The following is a 17,021-nucleotide window of genomic DNA, read 5'->3' on the forward strand; positions in this document are numbered from 1 at the left end:
TCTCCCTCACTCTTTCTGCTCACTCACTCTCTCATTGAGTGTATTTAAGACAGAGATAGACATGTTCTTGATTGGTAAGGGGATCAAATGTTATGGGGGAACGGTGGGAGAATGGTGTTGGAAACTTATCAGCCGTGATTAAATGGTGGAGGAGACTCGATGATCAGAATAGCTGAATTCTGCTCCTGTATCTTATGGTCTTTTCAGTTTCACGCTCACTGTTAGCATTTACACTATTTACACTATTATTATTACACAATTATTAACACCAGTCCCCCGCTCTTTATTAGCTTGTGTATGTATTAGTTTCAGCATTCCAATGATTCACAATTAGCATTTAACTAATTAACCAATAAGCATTTAATTGTAAATAACTACAGTTATACATATTATAAAATCAGGAATATCCATTACAATTACAGAGCAGCAGCACTAACCCTTTCTGTTCCAAGACTCAATAACACAGATCATGTCACAAACTGAGCAGTATTCAGTTAAAACTAGCCCAGACCAGACAACACAAAGTTAATTTAAATTGAAATAATAGGTGATGCGAGGAGATTGTTCTGAAGAAATGATATTAATTTGAAAGTGATTAATTCATAGTCTTTGAAGAATTTCCCCGATCCAATGTGATGCTTTTAATGGTGTAGAATATCTACCCACTTTTCAGCACCGGCATCTGCAACTGTAGATGGATGAAAAGCAACAATCCGACAAACACCAGGTAATATCTGTCATGGCAAAATAAACAGTTTGATAAATAATGGTAATATCTGACATCATGCATCTGTCCTGAGATCTTTGGGATAATCCAAAATAAATCATACATTCAGAAATTAAATAAAGCTGAGGTGAGTGTGCAGGAACAGAGTGAAATTGTGAATTCTACCTTTCTATGCTCTCGCTCTGTATCTGCTCAGTGAGATATAAGGAACAAGGAAAGAGGAAACTGCATTTCCGAGGCTCTGATCCTGTGCAATGCTGCGCCAGTGTTCCTGTGTTGCTTTCGTTCGAGGGATGTCTGTTTCAGAGGAAATGTTATCACTTGTTGTCCAACTTAAATGTTATTTGGTTACAGAGCGCTGCGATTTCATTAACCGCTGCAATGCATGGGTTTGTTGCTTGATAGTGGTTTGTGATGTGCGTTTCTGTGGGTTTATGGCTGCGTGTTGCGAGTATTTAAGAGAGATTCTGTGTTTCTCTCTGTGTCAGTACGTGGATAAGAGTGTACAATTGTCTGTGTTTGTGAGTGCGTGGGTGTCAGTTTGTGTCTGTGTGTCTGGAAATAGGTGCAGGTGTGTTATCTTGGAAACAGGAATTACAGAGTGCAGCAGAGTTTACCCACTCCCATTCTGAATGGGATTAGTGTCTGATAACTGCACCAAATGTACACATTACAGTCTGAGATCATCCCCAACTACAATCTCCAGACAATATCTCCCATAGGGAATGAGGGAACAGAGTTCATGTACAGTGTCTGGTGATAAAAGGGTTAATTCACCAGCCGGGGATCCTGCTGCAAACTCCAATCCCTGTCAATATTGTTCAATATTCACGCTGCAGGAACCGGTTCCCAGATACAGACATGGGACTTACTGAACTTGTCTGAGGCTCACAGAGAGCAGCGCCTGCAGTAGCTGTGAGCCGCCAGCAGATGGTGGCATTGTGTCACTTTAATCACCAGATAGTGAAAGAGGTTTTGAGGAGAGGCTGGTGGAGCCTTTAATTCATTCACAGAGACAGAGAGGAAACTCTGACAAGATTGACCAATCTGCCCCCTGCTGGGTACTGTCAGAATCACACACACACTGTTCTCTCTCTGGAGAATGATCTCTGCTGCTCCATTTTGAAAGGAGGTTGAAGACTCTGTTGCTGAGAACACTGACAACACATTGCTGCTTAAACAATGGTTTGCAGCAATCTTTCCTTCAATGTGGAGACTAAAACTACAACAGTTTTCCAGCTGGGAAACCAGGTAAGCAGGGAAATCAGTGCCAGGCTGGAAGGGCTGATGGAATAGGGAGGGAGAGGGGCGGGAATGAAGGGTTTGGAAGGAGCTGTCGAAGATCTTCACAATTCAGGATTTCACTGTAACCGGTGGAGCAGCAATGTTTATAGATTGAAATGTTCACACTGTCACTTCCAGTCCCGGTCTGGATTCCCGCAGCGACTCCAGCTGTCTCTTTCCATTTCGACTGAACTGATTTTGCTGCAGCCTGAAACAGATTAAAGATGAAACAGGAAATAAACAGATTGAACAACAGAGTAAATAACAGGAGACTGGAGTTAATGGGACAAACCTTCTGGTCTCTGGATCGCCAGAGACCAGACACACATCCGAAGATGAGCATCGGGACCCTGTGGATGTCCTGACGCACTGATCTACCTGGGAATTGTCCCAGAGGTATTAACTACTATTGGGGAACTCCCCTGCTGCAGTTCGAGTCAGATACTTGGGACAGATCCACAAAGTTTACCTGGATAGTTACTCAGGTAATGTTAGACAGCTCACCACCTGGGCTAATACCTGAATAGCACACCCGAGTCCCCCAATCACTTCCCACTGATCCCCATACTCCACCTCCCACAATCTGACTAGACCCACTCATAGAGTCACAGAGGTTTACAGCATGGAAACAGGCCATTTGGCCCAACTTGTCCATGCCACCCTTTTTTTAAAAAAACCCGAAACTACAGTTCCACCCATATAGACTCAGTGGCTGAACCCTCGGATATATCCCCTCTCAGTACGGCCGTGATGCTTTCCCTAATCAAAAGTGCAACTCCCCCTCCTCTCTTACCTCCTGTTCTATCTTTCCGATAGCATCTGTACCTTGGAACATTGAGCTGCCAGTCCTGTCCCTCCCTTAGCCATGTTTCAGTAATTGCTATAATATCCCAGTCCCATGTACCCATCAATGCCCTGAGTTCATCTGCCTTGCCCGTCAGGCCTCTTGCATTGAAATAAATGCAGTTTAATCTGGACTTCCCTTGCTCTCTGTCTTGCTTCTGTCTGATGTGTCTGGTACTAGGATTACTGACACTGCCTTTACTAATTAATGTGCTCTCTTTAACTTCCGTGCTGTCCTCAAACTTCTCTTCTGTCTCCCTACTGCTTTGGATCCCACCCCCCTGCCAACCTCGTTTAAACGCTCCCGAGCTGCTCGAGCAAATCTCCCCGCCAGGATGTTAGTCCCCCTCCAGTTCAAATGTAACCCATCCCTCTTGAACAGATCAGCCCTTCCCCAGAAAAGATCCCAATGATCCAAAAATCTATATCCCTGCCCCCTGCAACAGCTCTCAAGCCAGGCATTCATCTGCCTAATCCTCCTATTCCTACTCTCACTAGCACGTGGTACCGATAGTAGCCCTGAAATTACTACCTTCGAGGTCCTACACGTTAGCCTTCTGCCTAACTCTCTGTATTCACATTTCAGGACCTCATCCCTTTTCCTACCTATGTCGTTGGTACCAATATGTACAACGACCTCTGGCTGCTCACCCTCCCCCTTAAGAATGTCCTGCAATCGCTCAGAGACGTCCTTGACCCTGGCACCAGGGAGGCAACACACCATCCTGGAGTCTCGATTGCAGCCACAGAAACGCCTGTCTGTGCCTCTAACTAGCGAGTCCCCTATTACTACTGCTCGCTTGCTCTTTGCCCGACCCTGTCCCACAGCAGAACCAGCTGTGGTGTCACAGGCCTGGCTACTGCTGGTATCTCCCCCTGACAGGCTATCACTCCCGTAAATCATCTCTCCCTCCCCTCCAGCCCGACTACCTCCCACTAGCCCTTGAACAAATCTGACTAAACCTCCCAACTTGGCCTCATCCGTCCCAACTTCTCCTGACCTGACATAGAAACATGGAAGATAGGAGCAGGAGGAGGCCATTTGGCCCTTTAAGCCGACTCCAACGTCCATCACAATCATGGCTGATCGTCCAACTCAAAAGCCTAATCCTGCTTTCTCCTCATAACCTTTGATCCTGTTCGCCCCAAGTGCTATATGCAGCCGCCTCTTGAATACATTCTTGACTATATCTCTGACTTAAACGGATTACTCAAGAACCAACCCCAACCCACTACTCTCTAAAGCTATTAACCAATCCCAACCCCCGACCACGCAACCAAATCTAACTAGACACCCAACAACATTACCAACTCCCAGCCACCATCCAAACTGCTGATTAACCCTCCAACCCAACACAATACAACTCGACCACCCTCCCGACACCCAGAACTAATCCTTGAACCTCTTCTCAGCTCCCTGACTAACCACTCATCCAGCGACACATCAACCCATTCACTCCCCCAATCAACTAACACTTATGGAGCTCCCCGGGGTCACTGTGCTGTAAATAAGGTGTGCTCGCTCTACCACGACTCCACTCTGCTCTGATGGAGATCGCCTGGGTCACTGTGCTGTAAATAGGGTGTGTGTTCTCTCTTCCTCAACTCTGCTCTGCTCTGGTGGAGCTCCCCGGGGTTACTGTGCTGTAAATAGGGTGTGTGTTCTCTCTTCCCCGACTCTTGTCTGCTGTGATGGAGCTCCCCGGGGTCACTGTGCTGTAAATAGGGTGTGTGCTGTCTCTTCCCCGACTCTTGTCTGCTCTGATGGAGCTCCCCGGGGTCACTGCTGTAAATAGGGTGTGTGTTCTCTCTTCCCCGACTCTACTCTGCTCTGGTGGAGCTCCCCGGGGTCACTGTGCTGTAAATAGGGTGTGCGCTCTCTCTTCCCCGACTCTTGTCTGCTCTGATGGAGCTCCCAGGGTCGCAGTGCTGAAGATCCTGGGAGAAATATGCAGCAGTTTCAGGTTGGGAGAATTTTTAAACATACCGGCAATCTGCTTACCATTGCTGCTGCTTGGAAGATTCAGGCACATTTATATTTTAAATCCATTTATATTTTAATTGTTACACTAAAAATTAACACAAACACTCACGAGATCACCTCCAGACTCCTGCAGGTCAGTATGAGGCGGCGGAGAGCAGGGACAGATTGATCTGTGAAGGAGTTTGATCCCAGGGACAGAATCCTCAGTGTCTGTTTTGTACAGAGAGCGGAGGCGAGATCCTCAGCACAAGAATCTGTCAGAGCGTTCTCATACAGACTGGAGACCAGAGAGAGGAATAACAGGAATCAGGCTCAATCCCCAGTGTTTTAAATAATACTGTTAATAACAATAATAATGTATTGTATCAGACATTCCAAACACACAACCTGCATTTCTGTAGAATGAGGAAATACTCAATGCTGAAAATGAAATATAAATAAACTGGAAATGCTCAGCAGGTTCGCTAAATACATGTGAAGAGAGAAACGGGGGTAAAGTTTGAGCTTCCATTGGAACTGGGAACGGGCAGTGAATTGACAGGTTTGAAGTGACAGCGGTGGGTGGCTGGGGAAGAAACAAAGAAAGGACAAACTGGAATTACAGGAGTGATTAAATGATAAAAGTGATGATGGGACAGGACCATAATCACAGGATCCCCGTGTCCTTACTCGGAGTGGCTCGGGAGGGACATGGGATGGTCAGTGGTTTGGGAATGCAGTTTGTGGTGAGGTTGAAGATAATGGCTGTGATTTTACCAGAAGCTCTGAGGTCCCAGCACGGGGATTGGAAATGGGTGGTGTGTCCGTGTGGGCAGGATAGGCAGAGTTATGAAGGTGATATTGTCAGAGGTGGACAATTAACGGCTGGCAGGCAGGGGGAGCTGCCCACTGAGGCAGCCCGGGCACGGGGCAGTCCCGGTTCAGGCAATGCTGGCACCATCTCCAAAGGCAGCAGGACTTTCAAACACAGCAGCTCTGGAGGGAGCAGCGAGGGAGCTCTGCTTATTCAATGAGGGGTTGAAATGTCAGAAAGCAGAGCAAGGGTTGCCCCCCAATCACTAATTCCTCCCTGGAGGGGCTCCTCCCGGCTGCTCAGGCTCAGAGGGAGGTCCTGTTCCCTCAGGATGGGAGGAGATTATCCCATCGGTACAAGCCAGTCTGCATGGAGATTGCTGGGAGGTGAGCAGGTTTCAGACACGTGGTTACAGAGTGGAAAAGGATCAATGTCCTGATGTGTTCTGCCACGGTGAGTGCAGCACAGCCTGATATGTGAATAAGGATGAGAGGGAAATTGTGGAAAGAACATCTCCACCCAGACACTGGCAATGCAAAGGACTTGCAGAATCTCACTGGCTGTCCTGTCTGGAGACAATACACATCTCTGTAACCTGTGCTTAATGCTGCCTTCTCTCACATTATCTGTCTCTTTAAGACCTGGTTGGCTGTCGGGATTCGCATTCTAATCAGTATTCTGGAACTTGATTTTGTGTCTCTGTGTCCTGTTTGAGAGCAGATTTCCACTCCATCTGACGAAGGAGCAGCGCTCCGAAAGCTAATGGTATTTGCTACCAAATAAACCTGTTGGACTTTAACCTGGTGTTGTTAAAACTCTTACAATGCAAAGGCAGCAGCATTGACTGTCAGAGACATGTCCGTTAGGCTGCCACCAGCATAGGCTCGAGCAGGGCTGACCAACATATTCACTGGGCAAACACACGTCAATGTTTTTCTCACTCAAGCGGCCGATGAGTAAATTTCAGAATGATAAAGTTTGGCACAGCAGAAATTTCAATTAAAAACTAAACTGAGATATGAAAAGAAACAACTTGCTGAGCACAATAATGAGTAATAAATAAAGATGATTATTAGAGTTTAATCTTCATCAATCACAAATTGTTTCTCTCCCACATTTGCTGCAGATTGGCTCAAAATCCTATCAGCAGCAAACATGGGAAAGAAACGGGATGTGATTGGAGGAGCAGCTCCATGCAGATTCTTCCATTCAAACTGAACTGTGTGACTGAGATTCTGGAAACTCGCTCCGGGGGCCGCATTGAGGGGCTTCGAGGTCACATTCGCCCCTTGGTCCACACGTTGGACAACCCTGGGCTACTGCATGTGTTTGATGGGTGAGTAACAGTTTATGTGTTTGGAAAGAGAGCAAACATCATCAGGGAATGAGTGAAGAAGAGTGGAGACATCCAGGTCTTGCCATCCTTACGCCAATGGAAGATGAAGTGCTGGATCAGGAAGGCCTGGGGGCAGAGTGGGTAATTACTGCTGGTGAGATGGGTTGAGTGGGTGGCCTAATGAATGGGCACAGGAGAGCGTCTGGTGAGGACAAAACATAGAGCTTGTTTATCCATCACTGGTCAGAGAGAGCAGTCTGAAGGACGTATTGGGATAAGAGCAGAAGGTCATTCAGCCCCTCGAGCATACTCCATCACGGCTGATCTAATTATAGTCTCAACTCTTTTCCCCGTAACCCTTGATTCGCTTCTCAATCCAAAATCATTTTGAATTCAGCCTTGAATATATTCAATGACTCTGCCGCCACTAGTCTCCAGGGAAGAGAATTCCACTGACCAGCCACCATCTAAAAAATAAACTTCTCCTCATCTCAGTCTTAAGGGACTGACAATTACATTTTAAAATCTGTCCCCTTGTTCTGGTCTCTCTTACAAGAAGAAACAGCCTCTCAGCAACCACCCTGTCTCATCCCCTCAATGCGATCACCTTTTAACCTTCTGAACTTTCATAGATATTGCTCCAATCTGCTCAAATTTCCCTCGTAAAATAAACCTCTCCATCCCAGGAATCAGCCGAGTGAACTTTCTCTGAACTGGTTCCAATACAATTCTATCCTTTTTTAAGTAAAGAGCTCAACACTGTACACATTGCTCCAGTTGTGGAGCCTCCCTGAGCCTCTCCACATCCCCTTGAAACATCTTTGCATCCTCCTCACAATTCAGATTTTCACCTCGTTTTCCATTATTCGCAAATTTGGAAATATTATATTTGATCCCCACATCCATATCATTCATGTAGATTCTGAATAGCTGAGACCCAAACACTGATCCCTGCCGTACTCCACTAGTTAGAGGCTGTCAACCCAAAAGTAACCCATTTATTCCAACTCCTTGTTTCTGTCCATTAATCAGTTCTCAATCCATGCTGGTATATTCCTCCCAATCCCACGTGCTCCAATTTTATTTAATAACCTCTTGTGTGTGAATCATGCAACTATAGAATCCCTAGTGTAGGAATCGTCATTCGGCCCATCGAGACACACTGACAGAGTAACTTACCAAGGTCCGCTCCCCATAAACTCACTAATTTACTCGGGCTAATCCACCTAACCTACATATCTTGGGACATTAAGGGCAATTTTACCATGGCCAATCCATCTACCATGCATATCTTTGGAGTGTGGGAGGAAACCGGAGCACCCAGAGGAAACACAGGCAGACACGGGGAGAATGTGGAAACTGCACACAGTCACCCAAGGCTGGAATTGAACCCGGGCCCCTGGCTGTGATGCAACAATGTTAACCACTGTGTCACCGTGCCAGCCTTTCATAAATCCATGTTGGCCCTGTCTAATCCTGCCATTAATTTCAAAGTGTTCTGTTATCACTTCCTTTATTATAGATTATTATAGGATTTCCATACCATCAATGTCAGACTAATAGATCTGCAGTTGCCCGGGTTCCCGTAACCCCACATATTTACGCCACTAATCCCCCTAACCTACACATCTTGGACACTAACGGGCAATTTAGCATGGCCAATCCACCCAACCTACACAGTTTATTTGGACTATGGGAGGAAACAGGAGCAGCCGGAGGAAACCCACACAGACACGGGGAGAACGTGAAAACTCCACAGACAGTCGCTCAAGGCTGGAATGAATCCGGGTCCCTGACGCTGTGAGGCAGCAGTGCCAACCCCGGTGCCACATCTTCACTTAATCTAATACACTCCTTGAATTAGCAACGGCTGGAACACTTCTGCTGCTGTTTTTCAAATGAAAGGAATCTATTTTTGTTGGAAACGCCACATATTTGCACATCACCATGTCTAAAACAGCTTGTTGTGTGTTTGTCACTGGAATGTGCTTCTCCAGGAAATTGCTTGAATAGATTCTGTGAACTAATCTTCTATTCAACTTTTGACAATTTGATTCTTGCAAAAGACCTAATTCAGAAGCGAATTATACAGTAAATGGAAGAACATCAGAACATTGACCTACAGAGGGATCTGTGTGTACAAGTGCACAGATCCCTGAAAGTGCCAACACAGGTGGATGAGGTGGTCAAGAAGGCAGACAGCACGCTTGTCTTCATCGACCGCAGCATCGAGTATAAAAGTTACAAAGAACAAAACAGCACAGGAACAGGCCCTTCGGCCCTCCAAGCCCGTGCCGCTCCCTGGTCCAAACTAGACCATTCTTTTGTATCCCTCCATTCCCACTTCGCTCATGTGGCTATCTAGACAAGTCTTAAACGTTCCCAGTGTGTCCGCCTCCACCACCTTGCCTGGCAGCGCATTCCAGGCCCCCACCGCCCTCTGTGTAAAATATGTCCTTCTGATATCTGTGTTAAACCTCCCCCACCTCACCTTGAACCTATGACCCCTCGTGAATGTCACCACCGACCTGGGAAAAAGCTTCCCACCGTTCACCCTATCTATGCCTTTCATAATTTTATACACCTCTATTGGGTCATCCCTCATCCTCCATCTTTCCAGTGAGGACAACCCCAGTTTACCCAATCTCTCCTCATAACTAAGCCCCTCCATACCAGGCAGCATCCTGGTAAACCTCCTCTGCACTCTCTCTAAAGCCTCCACGTCCTTCTGGTAGTGTGGCGACCAGAACTGGGCGCAGTATTCCAAATGCGGCCGAACCAACGTTCTATACAACTGCAACATCAGACCCCAACTTTTATACTCTATGCCCCGTCCTATAAAGGCAAGCATGCCATATGCCTTCTTCACTACCTTCTCCACCTGAGACGTCACCTTCAAGGAGCTGTGGACTTGCACACCCAGGTCCCTCTGCGTATCTACACCCTTTATGGTTCTGCCATTTATCGTATAGCTCCCTCCTACGTTAGTTCTACCAAAATGCATCACTTCGCATTCATCAGGATTGAACTCCATCTGCCATTTCTTTGCCCAAATTTCCAGCCTATCTATATCCTTCTGTAGCCTCTGACAATGTTCCTCACTATCTGCAAGTCCAGCCATTTTCGTGTCGTCCGCAAACTTACTGATCAACCTCTCCATCCCAGGAATCAGCCGAGTGAACTTTCTCTGAACTGGTTCTAATACAATTCTATCCTTTTTTAAGTAAAGAGCTCAACATTATACACATTACTCCAGTTGTGATCTAATGAAGGTCGTGTAAAGCTTCAGCAAAACCTTCTTACTCTTACCTTCCATTCCTATTGCAGTAAGAATGTTAAGAAACAGGAGCAGGAGTCATCCATTCTGTCCTTCAAATCCACTCCATCATTCAATGTGACCATGGCTGATCCTCTGCTTCAACACCATTTCCAGAATTATCCCTGCATTCCTTGATTCACCAGCATTCTAATGGAAAACAAATACCCCTCATCTCAGCCTAAATAACTGCCCCTTATTCTCAGACTGTGTCCCAGGTTTCAGACCCTCCAGCAAGGGGAAACATCCTTTCTGCATGGCTCTTTGTTCTTCTTTGTACATGAATGTTAAAATCACCCGTGATTATTGCAGAATGTTTTTACAAGACCCCATTAATATTCCTGTGTCGGAGATTCTGAATATTGTTCGGGGCCTATAAAAGATTCCTACAAGTCATCTTTTAACTTTGTTAATTCTTATCTCTACCCAAACTGATTCTGCATCTTGATCATTGGAACTAAGTTCAGCTCTCGCTGCTGTACTGACATCTGTTACTAACAGTGAGACTCCACCACCATGTCCTGTCCTCCATTTACTGTCATCCACTCACTCTCCCCCTTTTCACTAATCAATGGATGTTGTGCCCGGGGAGAGCTGTGCACATCTGAGGAGGAGGAGAGGACCTCAGAGGGTGAACCATAACATTATTCCCCCACTCCCTCAACATAAGGATCTGTGGGACTGACATCACATTGCTCAGGGATCAGAGAGAGAAGCAACAGGAGTCAGAGGAAAAGCAGTTTTCCTTATTCATAACTGACGCCAATAGTAATGGGCAGTGTTTTTTATACAAATACCAGTGGTGAAATTATATTGTTGAATATTCAGTTATTATAAACACAATCTCACACAGTCTGCTACTTACTCCAGTTTCTGTATTTTACATTCCGGATTCCTCAGAGCCACAGACAGCAGTTTCACTCCTGAATCTCCCAGTTTATTGGAACGCAGATTCAGATCTATCAGTGAGCGGTTTGTACTGAGAGCAGAGGCCAGGTCCTTGGCACAAGAATCTGTGAGATCATGACCATAGAGACTGGAGATCAGAGAGAGAAAAATAACAGGAATCAGGGTAAATCCACACTGTTTTTAAGAATAAGGTCATTAACAATAATAATGTACAGCGCGGGACATTCAAGAAACACAACTTCAGTTGATACAGGAGGCAAAATTCTATTGATGCTGTAAATCTGAAATATGAATAAAATATGTTGGAAAATCTCAGCAGGACAGGCAACATCTGTGAAGAGAGAAACATATTTAGTTTCGGTTCAATTCGCGAAACTTAGCAATGAATTAAATTGTTTTAAGTGACAGGGAGCTGGGGATGGGCGGGTGACAAGGAAAGAACAAAATGGAAGTGCCGCAGTGATTAAACGACAAAAAGGATGATGGTGAAAGGGAAAAGCACAGGATTCCCATGTCCTTACCCTCAGCTTGACTCCTGGACTTGCACAATTTCACAAGCTGTACTGTCTGGAGACAATACACATCTCTTTAACCTGTGTTGAATGCTCCCTCCACCCACATTGTCTGTGCATTTAAGACCTGGCTGGCTGTAGAGATTTGCATTCTAATCAGTATTCTGTAATTTGATTTCTGTGTCTGTGCCCTGTTTGAGAACAGAGACCACTCCATCTGACGAAGGAGCATTGCTCCGAAAGCTTATGGTATTTGCTACCAAATAAACCTGTTGGACTTTAACCTGGTGTTGTGAGACTTCTTACTGTGCTTACCCTGAGTCACAGGGAGGGACATGGGATGGTCAGTGGCTCAGGAATGGAGTGTGTGGTGGGGTTGAAGATGATGAGAGAGAAACCTTTTTCACACTGCCAGTGGTTCGGGTCTGGAATTCACAGCCGGGAAGTGTGGTGGAGGTCAGCTGCATCGAAGCAGTCAAAAAGGAATTAGATGATTATTTGAATATAAAGAATGAGCGAGGATACGAGAAAAACGCTGGAGAATGACTCAAATTCCTAATGCTAATTTGGTGAGCTGGTACAGACACGATGGGCCAAATGGCCTCATTGTGCACCGTAAGAATTCTGCTAAAATAATGGTTGGAAATGTATCGATATTTCAACTGGAAGTTGGTGATGTTGCCGTGTGGACAGTGTTAGTAGCCATAGTCCTCAATAAAATGTTAATACTGATAGGCAAAGGGATCTGGGTGTACAGGTCCACAGATCACTGAAAGTGGCAATGCAGGTGGAGAAGGTAGTCAAGAAAGCATTCGGCATGCTTGCCTTCATCGGCCAGGGCATTGAGTTTATAAATTGGCAAGTCATGTTGCAGCTTTATAGAATCTTCGTTCGGCCGCACTTAGAATATAGTGTTCGATTCTGGTCGCCGCTCTACCAGAAGGGTGTGGAGGCTTTGGAGAGGGGACAGAAAAGATTGACCAGGATGTTGCCTGGTCTGGAGGGCATTAGCTATGAGGAGAGGTTGGAGAAACTTGGTTTGTTCTCACTGGAGCGACGGAGGTTGAGGGGCGACCTGATAGAAGTCTACAAGATTATGAGAGGCACGGACAGAGTGGATAATCAGAAGCTTTTTCCCAGGGTGGAAGAGTCAATTACTAGGGGGCACAGGTTTAAGGTGCGAGGGGCAAGGTTTAAAGGAGATGTACGAGGCAGATTTTTTACACAGAGTAGTGGGCGCCTGGAACTCGTTGCTGGGGGAGGTAGTAGAAGCAGATATGGTGGTGACGTTTAAGGGGCGTCTTGACAAGTACATGAATAGGATGGGAATAGAGGGATATGGTCCCCGGAAGGGTAGGGGGTATTAGTTAAGTCAGGCAGCATGGTGGGTGCAGTCTTGGAGGGCCGAAGGGCCTGTTCCTGTGCTGTAATTTTCTTTGTTCTTTGTGTTTCTCTCCAATAGAGAGAGAGACAATTTGTTACATGTAGCTTCAGGGATACAATTTAATAAACGTGCGGCAATGGGAGGAGATGGGATTCCATGAACCCCACAGCCGGTAAGAGGACCAAACCCTCAGATTTAGCATCATTCTACATCACACTCTAAACACCAAACCAAATGAACTAACCAACTCCACATATAACCAAACAGGCACATTAATATCTGACAGGTTCGGGAAATCCGTGCACTCAGGCAGCACAGGCAGAATCACAGTATTGTGACTGAGCAGGACGAGGCCATTCGGCCCATTGTGTCTGCACTGACTCTCCGAATGAGCAACTCACTAAGTGTCGTCCCCCCACCTTCCCCCAAAACACTGTGCATTCCAGAGCTTAACCACTGGCTGCAGGGGAAGGCCCCATTCTGGCAGAGCTGGCACCAGATTAAAAGGCAGCCAGCGGCACTTTTAAAGGCTCTGAAGGGAGCAGTGAGGGAGCCCTGGTTAATGAACAAAGGGCTGAAATGGCAGAAGGCAGATTAAACCCAATTCACTGACACTACCCTGGAAATTCTCAAGGATATATCGGTTTGGAGGGAGGTTCTGTTCCCTCAGGAGTGGAGGAGGAGACCTGTCACATCAACCCAAGCAAGTCTGGATAGAAACTGCCGAGGGCCTGAGCAGGCAGCACGTGGCTGCAGTGAGGCAAAAGGATCAATAACCTGATATGTTCTGACAAGGTGAGCGTTAAACTTACAGGCTGATATGTGAATAAGGATGAAAGAGGAATGGTGGAAAGAACATCTCCACCCAGACACTGGCAATGTCCAGAGAGCAGCATCAATCTTCAGGAACATGTCAGCCTCTCTGTGAAGGGTTCCGGTCAGTCAGAGATGACTGCTGCACTGCCGACACTGAGTGACCATCCTGGTGGTCCCATGATAAGAAGTTTAACAACACCAGGTTAAAGTCCAACAGGTTTATTTGGTAGCAAAAGCCACACAAGCTTTCGAGGCTCTGAGCCCCTTCTTCAGGTGAGGAAGGGGCTCAGAGCCTCGAAAGCTTGTGTGGCTTTTGCTACCAAATAAACCTGTTGGACTTTAACCTGGTGTTGTTAAACTTCTTACTGTGTTTACCCCAGTCCAACGCCGGCATCACCACATCATGGTCCCATGGTGGTCAGTCTGGCAGCACCATAGGCTTGTGTGTGTCTTTGATGGGTGAGTAACAATGGAAATTTATGTGCTTGTAGAAGAGGGCACAGAGCGTCAGAGAAGGAGCCAAGAGTGACAGTGTCTGGATTGTGTCATCCTTATGCCAATGGAAGATGCAGTGCTGGAGCTGGGAGACCTGGAGGCTGGGTGGGCAATCGCTGATGGTGAGATGGGTTGTGGACCCAGAGAGAGTGAGTGAGTGAATGGATGGGCACAGGAGAGGCTCTGCTGCTGAGTCCATAACTTGGAGCTTGTGTGTTCATCATTGGTCACATGGAGCTCTGGGTTAGGAACAGTCAGAAGTTTAACAACACCAGGTTAAAGTCCAACAGGTTTATTTGGTAGCAAATGCCACTCGCTTTCGGAGCGCTGCCCCTTCGTCAGGTGGAGTGTAGAAATGCTCACAAACAGGGCATACAGAGACACAAACTCAATTTACAGAATAATGACTGGAATGTAGTCTCTACAGATAATCAAGTCTCAAAGGTACAAACAGTGTGAGTGGAGGGAGCATTAAGCACAGGTTAAAGAGATGTGTATTGTCTCCAGACAGGACAGCCAGTGAGAATCTGCAAGTCCAGACAAGCTGTGGACCATTCGGCCCATCAATCCTTCACTAACAACAATCCCGCCCAGGCCCTATAACAGTAACCCTACATATTAACTCTGCAAATCCCCCTGACATGAAGTGTCAATTTACCATCGCCGCTCAAACTAGCGTGCACATCTTTGGCATGTGGGAGGAAACTGGAGTAACTGAAGGAAACCTGCGCAGACACGGAGAGTACATGCAAACTCCACACAATCTGTCACCCAAGGCCGGAATTGACACGGGTCTCTGGCGCTCTGAGTCAGCAGTGCTAACAGCTCTACCACCCTGCCGACCATGATCAGCCGTGGTTCGTCCCAATTGCAGTGAGTATAGGACGAATAATTTCTATATTTTTTCATAAGATAAGCCTGGCATGCCATGAAAGACTCAAGCCAACATTTTCTCAAATGTTTATAAAATACGTTCATAAGGTGACCAAAACTATATACGTTACTTCAGCTGTGCTGTGACCACAAACCTATCAGATTTGTGACTGGCGACCTTTGCTCCCAGGCGAATTGTCCCTCATTGCCTTTTCTGTTGATTTGTCAAAGCTGTCGGCTCTTATAATATGAAGTCATGTGATTGGATCAGGTTGGGGATTCTGAGAGTCAGCACACCCGAAGGTAGAAATTCAATACAGTTTGCAGTTGCCAATGACTGGACCTCAGAGGGTGAACCATAACATTATTCCCCCACTCCCTCAACATAAGGATCTGTGGGACTGACATCCCATTGCTCAGGGATCAGAGAGAGAAGCAACAGGAGTCAGAGGAAAAGCAGTTTTCCTTATTCATAACTGACGCCAATAGTAATGGGCAGTGTTTTTTATACAAATACCAGTGGTGAAATTATATTGTTGAATATTCAGTTATTATAAACACAATCTCACACAGTCTGCTACTTACTGCAGTTTCTGTATTTTACAGTCCGGATTCCTCAGAGTCACAGACAGCAGTTTCACTCCGGAATCATAGAGTCCAAGAGCAAGGAGGCTGTGCTGAACCTGCAAAAGACATCAGTTAGATCTCAGTTCAGTGCGTCATACTTTAGGAAGGCTTAGAACACATTGGAGAGAGCGCTGAACATGTTTAAAAGATTGGCTACAGGGATGTGAAACTTCAGACACGAGGGTCGATAGGAGAGGTTGTTCACCTTGGAAGGAAGAAAGCTGAGAGGACATTTGATAGAAATGTTCAAAATAGTGATGGTGCTGGAGAGAACAGGGAGCAAATCAAAATGTTGCTGCTCGGACAAGGATCAACAACAAGATTTAAAGTGATTTGCAAAAGATGCAAATACAGTGTGAATAAAGCTATTTTTTTTAAACACAGCGAGTGATTCAGGTTTTATGAGGCTGCAATCAGAACCATGGAACAGAAACAGCGTGGGCTGCTGTAAGCTAAGGGAGGTTTCTTTTCATAACTGCACACTGTGAGGTTTAATACAAGACTGAACCTCCACTGCGACCCTGACTGATGTTACCAGTTATCACATGACTTATAAAAGGACACTGTCCCGATAAAACACACACCAACTATAATACATAACAGAGGCAGCGTGCAGGAAAATAATCCTGACAATAATTAGCCACAAACTGTAAGCTGTACCGAACACAAGAGAAACAAATTTCCTTCCAGCATCATACATAATCAGATGGTTTCTGTTGGGAGAGTGAAATATCCTTTTTTAAAATTTTATAACGAGGCCTTTACACCTCTAATTATTTAAAATTTATCCCAATAATGCTTTTATTCACTCAAGGAACGTGATCATCGCTGGTTTTGCCAACATTTATTGCCGGTGCCTATTTGCCCACGAGAATCTGCCTTCTTGAACCGCTGTAGTTTTATCAGAGAATTCAAAATTTATTACAGGTTCAGAAGGAGGCCAATCGGCCCATCATATCTGCAGCTGTTCTCAAATGAGCTTTATGACTTTGTGCCATTCTCCCGCGCTTTCTCTGTGACCATTGGACATTGTTTCCCTCTTGACTTCCTCAACTGAACATGTCTCTGTTTTATTTGGAACAAAGGAAATGGCTTCTCAACAATGAAAATATCCGCTCTGAG

General features: G+C 45.8%; 1 long non-coding RNA gene across 1 annotated transcript; it reads right to left on the reverse strand.

The window, feature by feature from the left end:
- Positions 1-345: 345 nt before the first annotated feature.
- LOC144487337 (uncharacterized) lies at positions 346-15,919 on the reverse strand. The gene is made up of 4 exons (XR_013496395.1): positions 15,858-15,919; positions 11,149-11,319; positions 4,948-5,115; positions 346-2,219 (listed from the first exon to the last, which is right to left on the reverse strand). It is a non-coding gene; the product is annotated as an uncharacterized LOC144487337 (long non-coding RNA).
- Positions 15,920-17,021: the final 1,102 nt, after the last annotated feature.

This window comes from Mustelus asterias, unplaced genomic scaffold (assembly GCF_964213995.1).
Source record: "Mustelus asterias unplaced genomic scaffold, sMusAst1.hap1.1 HAP1_SCAFFOLD_744, whole genome shotgun sequence".
Taxonomy (NCBI): Eukaryota; Metazoa; Chordata; class Chondrichthyes; order Carcharhiniformes; family Triakidae; genus Mustelus; species Mustelus asterias.